Source organism: Rhagoletis zephyria, unplaced genomic scaffold (genome assembly GCF_001687245.7).
Source record: "Rhagoletis zephyria isolate East Lansing unplaced genomic scaffold, Rhagoletis_zephyria_1.1 Rzeph_scaffold_00535, whole genome shotgun sequence".
In the NCBI taxonomy this organism is placed as follows: Eukaryota; Metazoa; Arthropoda; class Insecta; order Diptera; family Tephritidae; genus Rhagoletis; species Rhagoletis zephyria.
Genome location: NW_016157619.1, coordinates 228572 through 240136, shown reverse-complemented (window position 1 = coordinate 240136; position 11565 = coordinate 228572). Strand labels below are relative to the sequence as shown.

General features: G+C 43.1%; 1 pseudogene; it reads right to left on the bottom strand.

The window, feature by feature from the left end:
* Positions 1 to 7427: 7427 nt before the first annotated feature.
* Positions 7428 to 8242, bottom strand: LOC108360199 (uncharacterized; annotated as a pseudogene).
* Between the last annotated feature and the right edge of the window lie 3323 nt (positions 8243 to 11565).

Below are 11565 nucleotides of genomic sequence, written 5' to 3'. Positions count from 1 at the left end.
ATGCTCATCTAGGGGATCTTCACTATGAAATACTCTTCAACGGAAGAGGGGTAAAAAGGCATGTAGATCAAATACGAAAGGGCCCCGTTGGGAATGAGAGAACATCGCCTGCAGTTGATTATTGTAAATCGAGATTTCCAACTAAATACTACGACAGCGAAACAGCTGCTTCAAGTTAAGCAGATCCCATCAAATCAGATCCGCAACCGCTGGCTGTTGAGTCGGCGCAAAACACATCATTGGGATCCGAAGAAGATTTCGAAGGCTTCGCTACGCCCAACACTACAATGACGCAGGGCTTTACACCCACACCGCATATAACACCGGAGTCAAGCGAGGTTTCTTCAGCTCCACGACGATCCACCAGACAAAGGAAGGCTCCAGTTCCATTCTCACCGTAACTCGTGCAGAGGAGGGAAAAATGTTATATATGAAATGAAGTGGCAACGCCAATATACTGAATTGAATATTATTCCTCTGAGCCACTTACACATCCGCGGATTTCCAGACAAGAATAAACATTTTGATTTAGCTCGACCGTGTTAGCAGCTGGCGTCCCATAAACAGTTGTGCTGGTGAGAAGCCCGTGATCGAGTGCGGTGCATTTTTGTATTGCCTTGAAAATTCGTTAAAGTTTTTCTGCAATGAACTGCTTCCAGTACCCATCGCTTTCAATGCATTCTTGACTGTTTGTACGCTGCGCTCTGCTTGGCCATTGGTTGCAGGATGGTACGGAGCTAAGTACTTGTGATATTTAACACCGACTGATGTCAGAAAATGGTTAAATTCTGCAGGAGCGAAATTTATCGACTTTGTAATTCTCACTTCCGACCACTTACTATATGCATCAGAGATTATCAGCAACATCGCTCCTTCGAACGGCCCGCATAGTCGATATGGATGCGCTCCCACGGCCTTTTGGGATATTCCCAATGGTGATCTCTACTTTTTTTGGTCTGTTTGCTTGTCTCGCACATGAATCACATTGATTGGCCATGTTCTCTATATNGGTCCGTTTGCTTGTCTCGCACATGAATCACATTGATTGGCCATGTTCTCTATATCGGTGTCTATGCCCGGCCAGTATATGAATGGGCGGGCAATCCCTTTCATCTTAACAATTCCCAAATGTGATGTGCGTAAATTGTCAAGTAGCTTGTCTCGATATTTTGGTGGAATAACGACGCGATGCTCGAACGTCAAACATCCTGATGATAGCTTGTGATTGACTTCTGGGGACTTGTAGCCTGCCCTCTTCAAGCAATGGCCGCTTTCAAGCAGTTTTACTATTTTACCGAGCCGTTCGTCTTTTCTGGACTCCCTTGCAATGCGGTCTGAACTTAACGGGAGTTGATTACACATATACTTATCTGAATGCAAAAATCAAATAAACTTATACTTACATCTTTTCTTTTTTNTTGCTTAATTTGCAACGATTGCGGTCGTAGGAGATGGGCACGTGAAAGATAGTCGGCGTTAGCGTTTGCGTTTGAACTCTTTTACACAACTCCGAAATCGAATCTGCTTAGGAAGTCTGCGTAATTAGCCATTCTGCTTACACAACGTACTGGAAGTGATTTATCAGGTTGTAATAATTGTGACAACGGCTTATGATCAGTGATTAATATCCAATGACGCGCATATAAGTATTTGAAAAATTTCTGAACTGCCCACACAATTTCCAATGCCTCCATGTCCATTTGCGGGTAACGCTGTTCTGTGGCATTCAACGTTGAACTTGCGTAAGCAATTGGTCGCTCAGTCCCGTTCTCTAAACGATGTGAAAGCACAGCTCCTATTCCTATTTGACTCGCGTCGGTTGCAAATAGTACCAGCATCTGTTTTAGACATAAAAACGCTGCATTTGCCTCTTTAGTCCAGCAAAATACGTCTGTTTTCAGCTTGTCTCGCAGTGGCCGCGCACTCGTCGCCAAATCCGGAATAAATGCGCTATAAACAGTTCCCTAAAAACATTTGAAACTCTTCGAATGTCGTCGGCTTGGGAGCGTTCAGTACAGCTTCAGTGTGTTTTTCAGATTTATGCACGCGTCGATGCGATGACCCGGAAACTCCACTGATGGACTGGCAAAAACACACTTCGACTTATTTAAATGCAAACCGTTCGATTTGATGCGATTTAGCGTTGTTTCCAACACCCTCAGCAGCTCTTCGAAATTTTCAGCAAACACCTAAATATCAACAAAGAAATTCAATACGTTTGGCACTCCATGTAGAGCTGCCTCAATTTTTCTTTGGCATATAGCGGGAATATTTGCAGCCACATACACTACTTAATACGTGCGCAAAATCATCATCAATTGTAAGATGCGTATATGCTTCGGTTACATCTAAGGGCCGGTTACTCAATGTCTGGTTAACACTAATCTGCGGTTAAACATCGTTATCGACGTTACCGACACCATGTTATATGCATGGAGTCGAAAACGTCGATAACGATGTTAACCGATGATTAGTGTTAATCAGGCTTTGAGCAACCGGCCCTTAGTGACTGAATATTGTAACATTTTTCATTTTGTTAAATAAATCTTCTGCTTTTGGAATCGGATGCTCGTCAATGATCATCCTGGGGTTAACCGTGGTTTTATAATTGCCGGTGATGCGAATGCCGCCATTCTTTTTCGCAACTACGTGTGTTGTTGAGGCCCATTCCGAATGCTCCACTCTCTTGTAGAAACCTGACTGAATTTTGCGATCTATTTCCTTGGCATACGCATCTCTCAGTGCCATTGGTATTTCGCGTGGCCGCGCAAAAATTGGTGGTGCTCCCGCTTTGAGCTTTACTTTTGCTGGTGGCCCATTCAGCCCAGCTGTCATGCTGAAAACTTCCTCAAAACGTTTAATGAAATGTTGGAGCCGCTCCTGTTGGTTGACCGAAAGTCTTTGGGTGGTCGAATTTATGGAATTGATCTGGCTGGATGACGAAAACAGTTCAGTAAAATTTATTTCTCTTGCGAATTGCGAGTTCTATTCTCTTTCGACGATATACAAATTTAATCGTCTCGAAGTTTTCCCCACTGTCGCGGTTACTACAATCCGCCCAATGCAGTTAACCATATGACCCGTGTAGCTTGTAAATCGCCTATCTGTCTTTAACAACTTAATATTCGGTTTTATGGTCCGAAGAGTTTTGCAACTAATTACTGTGCATGGAGCACCCGTATCCAAATCCATTTGGATTTGTTTTCCATCGATATTCACAGGGAGCATTTTTCTATCGACTGTCTTACATGTATTAATACTGTGTAGTTGCTGAACTGTAGCTCGTTTCTGTAACTTTCCTCTACCGACTATTTCTCTACTGGTAGAGAATATACGTCATTCTCTACTACTCATTAGCAGTAGAGAACAGGGCGGCGAATTCATATCTCAATTCGCCTTGGTAGAGAATTTTTACAGAAACGAGCTACTGGTTCGAGTTCGTCTTCTGAAATCTGATCTAGTTTTGCCTTGCACACTTTGGCGATGTGACCTACTCTCCCACATGCAAAGCATTTGGAATTACTGAAATTGCAGTCTTTTCTAAGGTGCTGCCCCCCACACCCATAACAACTTGAAACTTTTTCTTTTGCCGCCTGTATCGGTTTTCCACCATCCGCATTTCTCGAATTTGCACTTTTTGTTTTGACTGGCACATATCCCAATTTATACGTTGCCTCACTCAATTCTTCACACTTCAGATCTGATGTGGCACTTTGCGTTAATTCCATTGTGCATATATGCAATTTCGTATGCTTTAGCAAAATTTTGGTTTTTTCGCTATAACCTCATCACAAATAGTGCGTGACTCCACGCCATACAACAACTGCTCCACCAGCATCCTATCTAAGAATTCGCCATATTCACAGTACGCGGCGTTACTTTTCAAACGATATGCAAACGTGGAAATCGACTCTCCCTTCTGCTGCTTACTTTGTCGAAATTTGATACTTTCAGCACACTTATTTCGCTTTTATTTCGCTGTAATTGAGCGAGTCTGGTGCTTTCGGGCTACCAAGAATTTTTAGCGCGGCGTTAAGCTCTGCCCCCATGTGTACACGTACGAACTTGTGCTGCTCCTCGTCTGGGACTTTGCTCAACTGTAAAGCACAATCCATAAGTGTGAAGTAATCCTGCACTGAGGATTTGTCTTCTGATTTGTATTCCGCAATAATGAACGGTGGCGGTCTGGTTAACACCGTATGACTTACATTTGCATTCGCCGCAGCATTCTGTGAAGCCTCCGTCACAGCTACTCGAATCGCGCCTGCTAGCGCGTCCATTAAGACTGGTTTTCACTATGTCATATTTTGACGCCAAAATTTGACTACATATTTTGACACAACTTTATCTCCTTTATCCATACCTTTACCTATGATATTATGGGCCAAAAACATACAGATAGCCGATTTAGCAGCGCATGTACACGACTAAAGACCTATCCTGATTCAAATCAATCGATAAACCGCTTTTTAATCGCATTTGACAATGTGTTTTCACTTATGTGACGACAAATGCCACTGAATTTGACATATTGAAAATCAGCCTTTACTGTCTTCAGATTGTCCGGTGTAAGACTCATCTTTTAAATCCAACTTTTGACAACACTTTTAAATATTAATGTTTATTTTAGTTAATAAATATGTAATATGAATGAAAAGGACATTACTAAGAAAAGTATGAGAATGAATGATCAAAAAGCATAAGAAAACGTTCTAGCAACAACAGTTGCCAGATGTGCAAAATAAGAATATCAATTCAGTGTATTGGCGTTGCCACTTCATTTCATATATAACAATATGTATCTATAAGGGCCGTTTGCACCATGTCTAGTTAATTCTAACTCCCAGTTAAACATCTTTATCGACGTTATCGACACCCATCATATAACATGTGATCGATAAAGCAGTTAACGTGCTTAACTGAAGGATGTACCTCCAGTTAGCGTTAACTAGACATGGTGCAAACGGCCCTAAATGGATGTGGTCGAAAACCAAAAAAAAATCACACAATTCAAAACTATCTCACAGCACGCAATTGAATTTTTAATGAAAAATGGAAAATGCCAACTTGAAAAGGGTTTAAAGTTATTCATCATTTGGCATTATAGTCTGTATTCAAACGAGAGAAATGTCAAAATCACTTCTACCTTATTTAGGGCCGGTTACTCAATGTCTGGTTAACACTAATCTCCGGATAAACATAGTTATCGACCACGGTGCAGCGAACAAAGGTGGCGCCGTCAGTGGTACCGCTACTTTGGTTTTGCCGATTTTGACAGTTGTGGTAACTTGTAAATAAACCGTTGTTTACAAATCAGCGAAAGAGAAATTTGAATTATAAGTGAAAAATCAGTTTAAATTGGGTTAATTTGCAATTTGTGAGTGATTTCTGAGTTGAAGACTGCGTAAAAACTATTAAAATGAAGTGCTGTGTGTTAAATTGCGACAGCCATCAAGATCCAATATGCGTAGATGCAAGTGTAGCGCTGGGACGAATCGCTGCATTTTGTGTACATAGGGCACGGCAAAGCCGTTCCCGAAATGTTTCTTATTATTACATTAACAGCATTTCCTCACAATGATTTTGCTTCTGCTCCAAGCAGCCTTCATTAGCAAGTTAACTAATCAATCCCGCTGAGATGCTGCCGCAGTTTTCTGCAGCAGCCTTAATTGCAAAGAAATGGAGTGCACTAAAACGTTTACTGAAGCAGCCTCAATTGCAAGGCAATGGAGTGCACTAAAATGTTACATATTCTCTAATAGATTAGGTAAAAATGCAATATTTTCGCATTTAGCAAAATTAAAACACGTTTTTCGCTGTAAAGTAAACTGTTTTGGCAGTTTCAAATCGTTCTTCTTTTCGCTATATTCTTTGTTTACTTGTGGTACACAAATGTCAACGCCCAGGACGGCGCAATCTTGTATTCTATCATTCTTGGTTATCGACGTTACCGACTCCCTGTTGTATGCATGGAGTCGAAGACGTCGATAACGCTGTTTCACCGCAGATTAGTGTTAACCAGACATTGAGTAACCGGACCTTAATATGCCTTGGTATTGCATTTGTGTCTCAATTTTGGAAAATGTTCGATAGTCAAAAAAAACCAAAACCATCGATGGCATCGATAGTGCCATCGATAGTTTGCCAACACTACATGATATATGTATTTGTTTGGTATCCCTGCAAAAATCGTTGGACCATGTAGTCTATTTGTGGTATATTGGTGTACTTACAAAAGTGGTCCTCTGTCATGCTGTAGCGGACCAACTCGTGTCTCTGCGCCAGCTTATTGTTTGTTATCCGATCACTGCTCGTGTTTAACGAAATGTGATTGAAGTTGAGCATTTGAAAGCACATTTGCATGTTTGGCTGTAGCTGAACGTGTAGAGATGCTCGCTGTTAGTTCTTAGCTCCCAGCATGTTCGGGTTTGAATGCCGTCAGAGGCAACATGTAATTTTTAATTTTTGTCTTGGTTTTTATTAATTTCGAAAAAGCATTTGAGAAGTGAAGAACAAAAGCGTGTACAAACGAAAAAATATAACAACAATGCCATTGTTAATATGTTGGAGTAGTTTTGTGCTACTCTGATGTAATGCAGGGATGGAGTATATGGTCCTGCCCTAGGACATCGCAATGTTAATTGGACCATATTTTTTATATGAATTGTGATTAATTTTGGAGTACTCCTTTGTCCTTAGGGATTACTCTTTACACGCATGCATGGAGTAGTCGCAATTTTTGCAGGGATCAGTTCGTTTTAGAAGTGTCAAACTATCGATTGTCACACTATCGATAGTTTTGATAGTTTTCAGAAAAACTATCAATATTCACGATAGTCTCGAAAAAAACAAAACTATCGATAGCACTATCTATAGCGCTATCGATAGTGCTAAATCAGTTACGTTGCTTTGTTTTTACAGGATCATAGTGAAATAAATATTATCTTATACAAGTTATAATCATTCAAAATTAAGTAACTGCTTAGCCAAAATACTTCTCTTTTTAGAAAGTTCAGAAACAAACACAAGTTATACAAACAAAACAGGATTTACGATTAACATATGTATGTACTTTGGCCTAAATGCTATGAATCAACTAAACAGATCACCCAGCACGGCAACCGTGTATTTGTAATTGCATTTGAGAAAAAAATAAATAATTGATGACGTCATTTTTGAATCAGTTGTTTCATTCACACACATGGTTTCGTTCCTTTTCATTCACGTGGCGGCGAAAAAATGACGTCATTGCAAAAAAATTACTTTTTTCTTGCACGCGGTCCTGGGTGATCTTATTCTTTCGTTCATGCCTAAATGCGTTCATATTTGAATATGACGTCGGCATCGCACTAAAAAACAAAATTTTTAATTCAAATTAAAAAATTCAGGTGTTACAAACAATAGTTGGTAAAGAGATCAAAGATGAATTAACCATCCAATGGTTTTTTATTTACGAAAAGGAGCATTTTCACCTGCTTCTCCTTAAGTCTTGTACGCCTCTCCGATATTACCTGCCCAGCTTTGCTGACCAGGCGTTCAGACTCGGTGGAAGTTGCAGGGATGCACAAATATATCGCTGCCAGCATTTGAATCGGTTGAATTACTTAGTCCAGTATTCCAATGGATCTGAGTCCAGCGGCTCATTAGGCTTTTCCATATATTTGCGCATTTCGATGATAGCGTCTGCTCTATTGGATTTTACTTTATTTGAAAGTTTTTCCTTTAGAGACTCATATATTTCGGGAATCGCAGAATTGTGGATTGTCGATGGTTCCTCCATGTTGTCTTTCGCTTCAGATGCACTAACTCTAATAATCTCAGCCAATTCGTTTTCCAGTAATATACACGCTTGGGATGCATTTTGCCCTGACCGAAAACCTTCTTTTTTAAATTTTGGATCCAACAGGGTAGCCAAACTCGGAACACTTCTAGACTCATAAGGAAAGAGTCTCTGCTTAATTTTTTCGGACAAGTGTGAGCATGCTTCCAATCCTTCTGCTGTTCGCAGTTTAGATTTCAGTTTCGTCTTCGTAGAATATAACCCCCAGGCAATCAAAATTATATGCGAAATTGTTACGTATTTATTTCCAGATATGATGTTTGTATTTTTATTGAACGGTTCTAACAGCAAACATAGATCTTGAAGTTGTTCTATTTCTTCTGCTGTAAGAACCGGCGGTGCTTTGGGCGTGTTTAAAAGCACTGCAAATATCGCTTCTTTGGTAAGTAAAATTCGCTGCATCATCGCAAATGCGCTATTCCATCTCGTTGTCACTTCTTGAACAAGACTATATTGGATTTCTACACTCTGCTTTTTTTATATTTTGCGTAAGCAATAGTACTCCTTTTGAAATATCCTACTATTCGTTTACACTTTGTTAATAGTGTTTTAACATTTTCGGTCGATAAATCATCTTGTACAACAAGATTTATTGAATGCGCGAAACAGGGAGGATTCTTTTTCTGAAGCATTTCACAAGCCTTTACCATTGACGCGGCGTTATCTGTTACCACACATGTGACTTTGTTCAAAATTTTCCATTTATTTAAGCACTCCCGCAGTGTCTCCGAAATGTTTGCAGCTGAGTGATTTAGTTAATTCACAAGCTTGGAAGTAGTCAAAACCGCCGATTGCAGTTTGAAATTGTCATTTATGAAGTGGCACGTGACAGTCAAATAACTTTCGTTTGCTTTTGATGACCAGCAGTCTGTCGTTATCGCACAGCTTTCAATTCGATTTAGAAAACATTGTAATTTGTTTTCCACGCTGTCATAGAGATTTTGCAAAAGAACCTTTTGAACAGTGTTCCGAGATGGTAAGACGTATCGTGGATCAAGAGAATGCACAAAGTCGCGAAATCCTTGGTCTTCCACAATGCGAATCGTCTGCACGTCTACAGCAATCATTTTCACCGCAGCTGAGTTGGCGGCGGCGTGTGGGTGGTGGTGCGGTTGTGTGTGTTCTGTGGTCTGTAGCAGTTGTGGTGTGGTCTATTGTGTTATGTTGTTGTGCTGTCGTGTTTGTGTGGGACTGCTCAGGTGGACTGGGGTTAGCCGTGGAGGCTGCTCTGTGTGAGCAGCAGGGGGCCACAAAAAAAGTGGTCCACTGCCGATGTGTCCGTAGTCCTGAGCAGAATCTGAGGTGACTCCACCCCTCGCAAGCATTGCACTTGACTGAGGTGGAGTTGTGGTGTAGTCGTCTCTGGCATACACAGCAGGTGTAGGTTTCTGGCCCTGGGTTTGACTCGATGCCAGCCCTGAGTAGAAGAAAACGTAGCGAATGTAGCCCTATGGATGAGCAACTTCTGAGATACTTCGCCGACCTAAACGGGGTTACATCGCCGAAACAACAGCCCTTGGTCGGGTAAACCCGAGTCATTCCGGTACGTAGAACCGGCTGTCGTGGTCGTGTCCTCCTACAATCTGCACGGTATGTCAGACCAGCATATTCCGTAATGTGACATCAGTCAAGTGCAACACCTGTCTTGGCTGGTGCCACTTTAGGGCATGCTCAGGTCTGCGCACCACGCGAGATTGGACGAGGAACTTCGAGGGCCCGTGTTGCGCTGCTCGGTCGCAGACCTCAACTGCGACGCCTCCCGCCATCACCACAGGGCGGCAACCACCTCAGCAGCGCACACAGCCAACTGCGGCACGACCACACACATCCCTCACTCCCCGCATCACCACACGTCTCCCGAACCACATGAAGCTCCTTCAATTTAACTGTAACGGGCTTCAGAGCAAGATCGAGGAGATAACCGTCTTCATGGGAAAGCATGGCATATTGATAGCGGCGGTCCAAGAGACGAAGTTGCACAGCAATTCAACACTGTTGAATTGTGCCGGGTACAACGTACACCGTCGAGATCGCGAGCGGGATAATGGTGGTGGCTTAGCGTTCATCACGCACCACACCGTGCAGTATCGTCTTATCGAAGCAGACATCGACCGCAGGGATACCACCCTAGAATGGCAGGGCATTGCTATCCGGTCAGGCAATGTTGAGCTCGAAATATTTAACGTTTATATACCCCCTGTCACCTGCTGCCCGGCAGGATATCACCCTCACATAGGTGCGCTCCTCAGAGGTGAAACCCGTATGGTAGTAGGCGACTTTAATGCGCACCACGATCTTTGGCACTCAAGCCTGTCAAACTATCGTAGGGGAACTGACTTGGCTGAGCAGATAGACGATTCGACATTCTGCACAATTAACGACGCCGCACCCACCAGGATTATGGGCAGCTGCTGCAGCTCGCCAGACATAACAATAGTCAGCGCTGGTCTGATAAGCAGCGTATCATGGCGACCTATGCTGACTCTAGCATCAGACCATCTGCCCATAGTCATCTCGATCGATAAACCAACCGACTTTGCTTCCGCGGAGCACCGAACATACATATATCAACTTTTCTAAAGCTGATTGGAAAGGCTTCGCGGAATTTACTGAAAACACCTTCGCTGCTCTCCCCACACCAACCGACGTCCACCTTGGTAAACGTAAATTTCACAGGGCTGTCACTGCTGCTGCAGCGCGCTTCATCTCAGCAGGATGTATTACGGATCCGCGTCCGAACTTTCCTGCTGGAGCGGCTGTTCTAGCCGATGAGCGTGATAGCCTTCGTCAGGCCGATCCCGGAGATCCCCGTATCAGGGATCTCAACGCGGATATTTGGCAACTAGTAAACGTACATAAGCGGAAGAAGTGGGAAGATCATCTGAGGACCAGTAACTTCACCTCTGGTGTGAGTAAGCTTTGGTCAACCGTGAGGTCACTGTCCAATCCGACGAAGCACGACGACAGAGTCGAGCTATTTCAGTCGGCAGTTCATGCTGCATCCTCCGGTGGACAAAGCCAAGCGTCGAGTGACCAGAAGGCTGCACAAACTGCCAACAACCTGTGCCCCCCTTGCTTTCACTTGCGGTGAAGTTCAGGTGGCCATCGGGAAGGCGAAAGCCTCCAAAGCCATGGGTCCCGACGGAACAGGCATGCTGATGCTGAAAAATTTGGGTCCTGCGGGGGTAGCGTACCTAACGGAGGTCCTCAATTTGTCTATGGCTATGGGGAAACCTGTCAACATAGGAGTTTCTTATCGGCCGATAACACTCCTTTCCCCGGTAGCGAAGACACTCGAGGCCTTGCTGCTCCCGTATTTCACAAACCACTTGACCCCAGCGAAGCATCAGCATGGTTTCCGTAAAGTGCACAGTACAACAACAACACTTAACGCCATAAACACTCAGATAACTCGTGGCCTTGACCGTAAACATCCCTGTGAGAGAACGATTCTAGTAGCGTCGGACCTGTCAAAGGCTTTTGACACGGTCAGAAATTCCACGCTACTAGAAGATATAGAGGCTTCCTCTCTCCCACAGAGGCTCAAACGGTGGTCGGCAAATTATCTGAGTGGTCGCCACTCGTCGGTAATGTTTAGAGACAAATCGAGCAAACTTAGAAAAATAAAACAGGGTGGTGTGCTTTCCCCGCTACTGTTTAACTTTTACATTTCAAAGCTCCCTCAACCACCAGAGGGAGTCTCGATTGTCTCTTACGCCGACGAT